The following is a 9,450-nucleotide window of genomic DNA, read 5'->3' as shown; positions in this document are numbered from 1 at the left end:
CATTTTGATATCTGGTTCCTTTACACTGTCCACACCTCTTGCCTTTTTCCTCCTAACTGTCTCTGCACAGGGACATCTTGTAACTGTACGTCCCCACAATTCTGCTACACCTCTCCATGCTAACAGCCCTCCTCATTACCTTAAGATCCCCCCATGTACTTTTCTTGCTGGGACTATAAACTGCTGTCAGAAAAACCCCATTGGTCTTTCTATGCACTACCACCCTCTCCTACCCCTCTCCTCTCCCAGAGCTTGTGCCTTGTTTGGCTGGCTACTTCTGGCACCAAAACTGGGTGGGTACAGGAGTGAGAGAGCTGTGCCCATGTTGGATGTGTGTCTCTGCACGGGTGAGGGGCATCCAAGGCAGGCACTCTTTCCTCCTTTTATCAGACTGCACTCATTTATTATACCATCTGTTTTCCCAGTGCCGGAGATGATGCTGGGGATATGTGACTTGGGGCACTCAGGCAGAAACTGGCCTGCACAAGGCCGGCCATGTGTTTGCCTCCTAGCAATGCAGCGGTCAGCAGCAAATTCTTTGCCTCCGCCTCCTCTCAGTATGGGAGAGAGAACAAGTGTGGACCTGGGTGTGGAGGAGACACAAAGAGATGAAATGTGTGGGGGGGGGGGAGAAGGAGAGAAAGAGCAACTGGGGTACATTTGTATCAGCTGGAGACAACTGTGGGAAGGAGGAACAGGCAGACAGATGGGCAGAGTGGGGGAGAAGGAAAGAGGAATGGACTGTGGAGAGGGAAAGACAGACAGAAGAACTGGGGTGGGGGGAGACAAAGAAATGGACTGGGTGTGGGACAGTGAGAGAAGGGCTGAAAAGGAAGAAAAGAGGCAGATTTGGCAGGTGTGTGATGTGGAAATGGATGGATTGTGGGAGAAAGATGTGTGTCAGCTAGGTACTACAGTAATAGGTAAGTGGATAACTACAGATAGGTAAATGGGGCAGGGGGAGGGGTGTATGTAGGGGGGTATGCAAGGGGGAGGTGAACGAATGACAGTGAGGAAGAAGAGCCAAAGGGAAAGAGGAGAGAGATAAAGCAGAGGAACAAAATAGCAAGGCTGGAGATGAACCATGGTGAAAAGAGAGGCACGGGAAGGGAAGGCAGCCCCTGGAGTGCAGACAAGAACTGGGATCAGGCAGGGGGCTGGAAGGGGGTTCGTATGAGGAGAAGGGAGACTAACAGCGCCCATGTGTCTGGGGCTGAGGTTTTCTTATGGGGACCGGAGAGAGGGCGCAGGGCAGAGATCAGAGCACAGTTTCCCCATACTAGACAGAAGCATTTTTATGTATGCAGGGCTCATTGCCAGTGCACGGAGAAACCCAGCAGACCTGGGAGTGTAAATGCCACCATGCTAACGCAGACTGTTTCCTGCCTGCTGAACTGCAATGTGTACCTGAGCATTTGCAACCTGTGGACCGCCTGTTTCCAGGGTACCTGCTTGACTGCTAGGAGCTGTTTAAGATGGCAGCTCAGGCATTTATTTATCCTTTTCTCCCCCCTCCTCTTGCCCTTTTCTTCACAGCGTATCCTCAGTGGAAAAGGAGACATGAAACAGAAGTGCCCAAATTCACAGGCACCTTCTTAATTCTTCTGCCTTGTGTCATAGACACCACCTTGCTTTGCTGCCTGACTCAACATCCCCCCCTCCCCTCTGAACATTTGTTTTCTCTTCCGTTCTTTCCTCTGCCTTTTTTCATCTCCTCCTTTCTCTCTTCCTTCAACTTTCTATCATTTTAAATTGTTAGCCTTTCCTGTAACCCCATCCCCCTTTCTCTGTTGTGTTCTAGGCTCCCAGTTTACACGCCTTCCCTTGTTGTTGCAGCTTATTCCTTCCAGTTGTCCTGTTCCCTTTCTTCTGCTCCTTTTTATCTCTCCCTGATTCCTCTGTCTCCTTCTGTCTGTGCCTGTCTGCCTGCTTTCTCTCACTCACTGTCTGTCTCTCTTGAACTGGGTTGTGAATTCTGTTGGCATCAGAGCGGGACAAACTGTAAAACCGAGGTTCCCGGAGGGCCAGGTTGTGATCATTTTATTTTTACAATGTCCTTGGATGTGTAAAGGTGTTTGTTTGAGGGGGAGGAGCAGTGCATGTGCTCCATGTGGGAGAAGAGAGAGGAGTGCAGGCCAGAACGAATGAAGCTTATAACTAATATAGGTCAGTTGCAGAGAAGAGTCCCAATGGTCTGTGAAATAGAGAAGTGCTTTGTCGCTTCAGACTGGCTACTGGGAAGATGGCAATGGAATAGTTTTATCTAACAGACACAAGCAACCTGGAAATGTGTCCTGTCAAAGAGTGCAGTAATAGTGAGCGTGGGAGGAGGACCAGTTCTGCACAGGGGACTGCTCATCTCCCAGCCACCTCCTAACCCAGGGAATAACCAGCCTGAGATTCCCTTTTCCTGCTCTGAGCTGTCTTCTCCTGTGCATGTTCCTGTGCCCCTGATATGTAGTGGGGAGCATGGCTGAGATATGCTTGCCCATGCCCCCCGCCAGACTTGCTCACTGTGTCAGAGCAGACAACAACAGAGCAAAAAATTAGAGAACCACAAAGGACAGCCATAACCCCACACCCTTGGAGGATGGCCTGGAGTGTTGGCCAGCCTCTGCTGAGGTCGGTGCTGCCAAGGAGACCCACATGGCCAGCAGAGAGGCATCATCAAGGCCCTGAGCTTGGACTGGTGGAGCTGCACGAGCCAAGTACTGCTGGGAATTGCTTTGCTCTGCAGTAGACTCCTCACTGCCCACGATTTGCCACTGTATGAGTAAATTCTGCTTTCAGACTGTTCCCAGAAATTTTCACAAGTGGTCAGTAGCTGCAGCGAATGACTGGAAGTGGCAAATCCTGATGAGCCCAGCATTTGGCCTTGGGACTTTTGATTTTGTTTCTACTAAAAATTTTGTTGTTATATGAGGTCATAGTTAATCTGCTAAATTGACATTAAGACACCAAAACAGACATTCAGATTTTCAGAGGTATTTGGAGCCTCTACACCTCTGCAAAATCAATGTGAGATGCTGACTGCTCAGCACAACTGAAAACCAGGGCAGTTCTTCGATGTCTAAATATGGAGTTAGAAGCCTAAATAGACATATGTGTTTTGCTTTCTTGTTAAAATAGGCCTCTATTACCAAGGCAGAGAATATCACCTCTCTACAATTTCTATCGATGGTATACTCTTCTGTGCATCACCATAATGCTCCAGTCTAGCATATGACTGCCTTAATCTGAGGTGTTTAACCTACTTCCTCTATAAGAATTCACATTGGGGATCCTAAACCATTACAATGGTAATGTAAAACCAAATCCTAGGAATTAATATAATAGCTCTGTGGACACAATATACCAGCTGGCTTTCTCTGAAACAGTGTCTAAAGTACATGTACATCTCATGGGATGCCTCCCTGATTATGTGAGACTACAGAAACAAACCCTTCTCACATTAAAATTGGTAGTCTGTTACTGACATCAGTGGGACTTGGTGATTTTGAATTTTCTAAGATTTCCCACTCACTGAACTCCTGAATAGGTGTTGGGACACGTTCTTTTCTTCATTTGTCCTTCTGCAAAGTCAGTAGGACTAAATAACCTATCCCAGAGAGTAGCCCTTTCTCTTGTTTTTCTCAGGATGTTCCTTCAAAAGTCTCTTTTAACCCTGATTTGTTACCAAGCATCAAAGAAATTAGAAGTGCAATATTTCTCCCCTGATACCCTAAACAGTCTGACAGAAGAAGAGCTAGGGATGTCTTAAAGAAGACAGAAGTGTGTATGGCTAGCTGGCTTTCCGAAGGGTTACCTGTGTCAGTACCACCAGACCTAGGAGAGCAATTCTGCCCCAGACAGGAAGCCCCAGTGATGCTTCTGTGGCTGCTGAGGGCCAGATGGCAAAAGCTCATGTTTGGGCTGGATTTTGGCTTTAGATGATGATACTGAATAGATAAGGCTGCACAGGATCTTCTTCTGTGTCCCCATCTGTGCCCTTTACACTGGAAGAAAGCCTGATATCATGGAATATCAATCAGTGTCAACATAATCCATCCTCACTGTAGGCCTCACCTTTCCTTCAGCATTTATCATTGTACCAATGCTTCTGGAAGATTCTGAAAACCTTCTAGTTCAGACGAAAACCAAGGCTTTCTTCTTTCTTGCTTTATTCTTTCCAATTCTCTGATTACTGCTATGTTTACATGAAAATAGGCTTTTTTCTTCTTTAAGAACCAAACCACAGCCAATGCACATTTCCTCACAGGAGTTTCATACACCAGTTTGTCAAGAAATTCTGGCTTTTTTAACTCATGGATCCTGAAGTTGACCAGGAGAGACCATCCATTCCGTGAGAGGCAGATCAGGAGTGAGAATCTATTCTAGTTACAGTCAGTGGATGGATGGACAAAGGCTTTATTGGGAGCAAGACAGTTAGTTGTGCTCGTGTTTCATACACAATGGGCAGTGAGACCCATTGCTTCCTTGATCCATTCTGGAGACCCTTTCCCCATGCCTTGACCTTAGAGCAGATTCTGATTGCAAAACCTGTGCCGTAATCTTTTCACCAACTTTTTGTTTCCTGGATTACGCTTCCAGGGTTGGGAGCATGTGGGTATCAGTGGGAACTATCTGTGCCGGGTTTTGGATATGAATGGGAACTAAAAAGAGGATTTCCATGAAGGATGTGGGGATATAGCAGAGAAGAAGGAATGGCTGTATGCTTGTGAGTAAGTGGGTCTCAAATTGAATTTCTAAGGTGTATAGTTTGTGTAGGGGTAAGGGTGTGTAGAGGCAAGTATTTATTTATACTGAAGATGATCCAGCATGAAGGTAGCCTGAGGTTATAGATCAAGTGCAGAAAAATGTGTGTTCAGGAGTGGGGAAGTATGAAGGATCGTATCTGGGGGTGTGTGGGTGAGCATAGTGTCTTTACCATAGCTAGGCAAATATGTGGGGACAGACATGCTGGTGGGAGGAGCGTGTTCTTACAACTTATTTTCTCTGCTAGTCTTATTCAGTAAGTTTGCATGTATATGTATGCATATATTCTCACTGAGGATATTTTACCAAATACTGGAATTCCAGCTAGAGTGGCTTGTTAGCAGCCTGCCCTCCGTTAGAGCTAATGGGTTTCAGGCATTGATTTTTTTTTTTCTATTCCTATTGATTAGGAGGCTGCTGTACATACAAACCTCAGCACAGCATGGAAAGAGAAAGGGAGGCAAAACAGTTCACATCCCAGAAATTCATCATGGTGGAAAATTCATCCTGGGAATCCCAGTCTTCTCCCACTATCTCTTTCAGGTAAAGAAGGAAACCTTTCCCTTTTTGAAGTAAACAACCCGTAGGGCTCATGAGATGACACTTTTTTTTCCCAACCGTCTTCAAGTAACAAACATTTCAAAGGTTACCATTCAATGGAAGAAAAGGTTGCATAAGAAAAAAGGAGTCTTGCACGGAGAGCACAGGAGTTCTAGCTTCAAGACTCGATCTGGAACAGATTTCTTTGGTATCCATGAGTAACCAACTCATTTATAACAGCACCCAGATCCCACTAAAATCAGTGCAAAAACTTTCACTTTGGTGGGCTTTGTGATCATGTTCTGAATTTTTCAGTGCCTTATTGCCTTTGCAAACTAATGACCATGTTACTTTATAAGAGTGTTATGAGGCTAAACGAATTGTTTGCACAACATTTAGCTTGGAAGAGGATATAGGTCAGAAACTGAGGGAGTTAACTGTTGGAGCCTTATAACCTCATATTTGGTCCCTGCCAGAGTTCCACTCCTGCCTGACACAGGAGTTTTTTATGCATTCAGGGCAGCACCAGCACCACTTTTGCATGGAAACCTACTAATTTTGTTAGACCTCTGTTACCTGTATCTCCCTTCTTCTTTCTTCATTTTTGGTCACAGTGTTATATTAGAGATGACTCTTCTGTAATATTTGAATATTCAATGCTTAAACTGTCTTTTATGTTGATCTTTAAGTTATATGAACCTGAAGATAAGAAGAGAGGACCATTAAGGCTTTTTCCATCTGTATTTATCTCCCTATCTCTATCTCATCTCCATCTCTATCATCTCCACCTGAAGTTCTCTGGCAAAACCAGAAATCTTCTTTCCTTAATTTTCTAGTTTAGTTTGTAAGTTGATCTTAGAAAACCAGCAGCATGCAGATATTATGTGAAAGATGTTTCTAAAGTGCTTTGGGACCCTCAGCTTTGGATGCCAGTGATTACTGCTCTGATCACACCCTCTCATTGTCTAACCATAGTTATGTGACTTTTCCAGCTTTCTCCAGTGAAATCTCTTAACTTTGATTTCTCTTTCTGCATCATATCTCACTTCTATCTTCTCTGCCCCGTTGTCTTCCAGTTCTATAATCATCACCCTAACCTCAATTTATTTTTCCTAACATCTCCTCTGCTGGTGCATCTGCCTATTAACACCTCTGCTCTGCCTGTGAATACAGCTGCACGAACTCCATCTCTTTTACATCTCATTACAGCAGCTCCTTCTGAGGTGGTCTCCCCTGGATGAAGATTCCCAGATACCAGTTTTCGTACACTATCGTGGTCTAATTTTCTCCTATGGACCGAAAAGCTCCACTGCAGCACTCAAACCACAAACACTCTATTCAGTTCCATTACCATCCCATGGAGTTGCTTCCGACTTTGTGCCCTTCATCTCCCTTCCTGCATCTTTCTTGTACCCCTTCTTTTCCTACAGCACTGCCCCTTCTCTCCACAAATAGCAGCACTCTTGGTTTGCCATTGGAAGCAGACTTCCTGCAGCTCCCTGTCTCATCAGCTTCTCATTTCAAGTAATTTAAAATGTAATTTAAAATCTCTCTATTTCCTCCAGACTATTAATTTCTCTCTCCTTACTCTTCTATAGATGTCATTCTGTGTTGCGCTGTTCAGTAAGATGCGCCTGTTGTAAAAACCTGCCACAGTGGTTTTATTCTGTACGCTTGTTTTGTATTACCATTTTTAATGATTCTTTGTAGGAAAGATGAAATCTCAGCACAGCATCTAGGCACAGCACAAGCAGTCACACAGGACATTCTGGCATTTGCATTGCCTTTGTTCCATTCTTCCTCTGTGGCATTTAGAACTGTAGAGGGATTATTGTGAATAGTCTAAGAGTATATAAGTAGGGTAGCAGGAAGAGAATTATTTCTGGAAATTGGGAAGTGCGAGGCAGGAAGACGTGTTTAGTCCTGATCCTGAGATGACATGAGCCCTCACAGGCTGCACTCTTAGCCAGAGATGAAAAAGCTCACCGCCCTGCAAAACTGCCCTTCTTACACTAGCAGTTTCTTTGGGGAGAACGTGCCCCTCTCCTGTTGCCATGGCACTTGAAACCAAACTTGTCAAAGCTGTAGAAATACATGATAAAGTCAACAGTTCTGGATCAGTTTGTGGGTCTCTGTTTTGGCCCAGCTGCTGCATCATCCTCTGGATCTCACCGGATTCGTTAAATATAAAGATATGTAATCCTATGTTTCTTGTTATAGATGAAAGCTGTGATTCCTCGCAGTGTTGGGGTCCTCTGCAAGCCCAAATCCACAACCTCCGCAGTAACTGCTTGCTCACACTCCTAGTCTCACTAGGCACAGATACAAACAGAAGCAAGCTCCTCAGCCCAGAGCCAACCCCCTGTCTGTGCAGCCCAGCATATGCTGAACCCAAAGCAGCACTACCATTTGTAACAGTAAAATAAACACACAATCACATGGGTGATACAGGTGAGCCCTAAGAGAAAACACACAGTATCAGCCCTTCTCTCCCTCTGCTCTTTGAATTACCCTGGCATGTAAGGACGGGTGAGCTTTCAGAGGGTCTAAGCCCTTTTTGCTTCCACTCACTCCAGCCAGGTTGCTTGTGTGGCACTGCTACAAGAGCTGTGCTACACTTTTTTGGGAGTACAGAGTAACTGAGGATCCCACCTTCCTTGGAGCTATGAGCTCCATGAATTTCCAGAGTGCCTTTCCCATCCACACATGTGATGGTGCCTGATGGATCTGAGTGTCAGAGTAACCAGCTGAAGTTTTTTCCTCTTCAGAGTCTTTCAGACTCCTGACCCAGCTTTTCTACCCTCCTTTGAAGAATAAGAAGACATGAACACAGGTTTGGGGTTGAGGAGGAACGGCCACCAACACAAAAAAGAAAATGGCTTGGAGTCCCAACAATTACTACTCCCTTATGCCTTCCCTCATCAATGCTCCTTCCTTCCTTCGGTAGAAACATCTCAGAAGGAGAGGAGAGGTCCTCAGATGATCTTCTTTAGCTTCCCCAACTAAAAGCCTCACAGAGCCTCCTCCTCAACACAGGCCATCCCTATAGAGCCATATTCTCCTGCCAGCTTAGGGGTCTTCTCTAAATCTCTGTCTCTCAGATTCCTTTGAATTCAGTACAACAGTTCAGAGAGCCTGTCCAGAGCTACCATCCTCCACACTCTTGCATCAGCCTGTACTCAGAGCGCTAAAGGTGTATTGGGGCCACCTCCCCCCTTGCCCATCCTCAGCCGTTTGGCAGCTCCACAAGTGCAGAAAGAGACCGCCAGATCCTGTGGCAGAGGGCAGGGCCAGGATTCCCCCAGGGGAGGCTAGGGACTGTGTTTGTCCCCCAGAAATGTGTCAGTTGTCCCAGCCTGCACTGTCACCTACCACCCCTCCCTTCATCCCTTCTCCTGCCTCCCCTAGGGCCTTTCCCGTCTGCTAGTGGTGATCTGCATGCATATGGTTTTTGCCAGGCACCATGAGCACTTGCTGGTAAACACCTCCGCCTTGGTCTCAGCTGTGAGGGAAGCCTGGTCTGTGCCCTACAAATGGGGGAAATGATTGGTGGTCTGTAGGCAGCCAGTGGCCCCCCTGCCGCTTACTATAGAGCCCTTCATGTTCAACAGTCCCGGGGCAGATTGTCCTGAAAGGGCAGTCCCGGTGTGCTCCCTGAGAGGGAGGAGAGAGAAATAGTTACAAAATTGCAACGTGGCTGAAGCCCTCCAAGTGGTTCAACTTGCCAGCACCCCCTTCCCTCCACCCTGCTCCCCCGCACAGAGCAGCAGTGAACCTCAAGCAGCTCTTCTGGTCTCTTTTTCACCAAACAATGAATGCGATCAGAGAGAAACAAAATCACTAGCATCAAGAATTAGATTATTTCTTTTCTTTATGGTTGTTGCATTAATGAGCAGCTACATGTATAGAACCGGGAGGTGACTAATGTAATTAACCTGGTGTAATGATACTGCTGAGGAAGAGAGAGAGTATTATGACATACTTAGATGTCAGTATTGCACAATTTTGTATATGTTCCCCATACTATCAGGTTGTGTCTGACACAAGGAACTTAAGCAGCGATAGATTTCAGTCTGCATCCATTCAGCTCCTGCATCTTTCTGTGTAAAATGAAGATGTGACGGGTAGATTGCTTTCTGGGGTTTGGGGGTGAGG

This window comes from Falco naumanni, chromosome 5, assembly GCF_017639655.2.
Source record: "Falco naumanni isolate bFalNau1 chromosome 5, bFalNau1.pat, whole genome shotgun sequence".
In the NCBI taxonomy this organism is placed as follows: Eukaryota; Metazoa; Chordata; class Aves; order Falconiformes; family Falconidae; genus Falco; species Falco naumanni.
The sequence above is the reverse complement of the archived record's forward strand: the minus strand, read 5'-3'. Positions refer to the sequence as shown.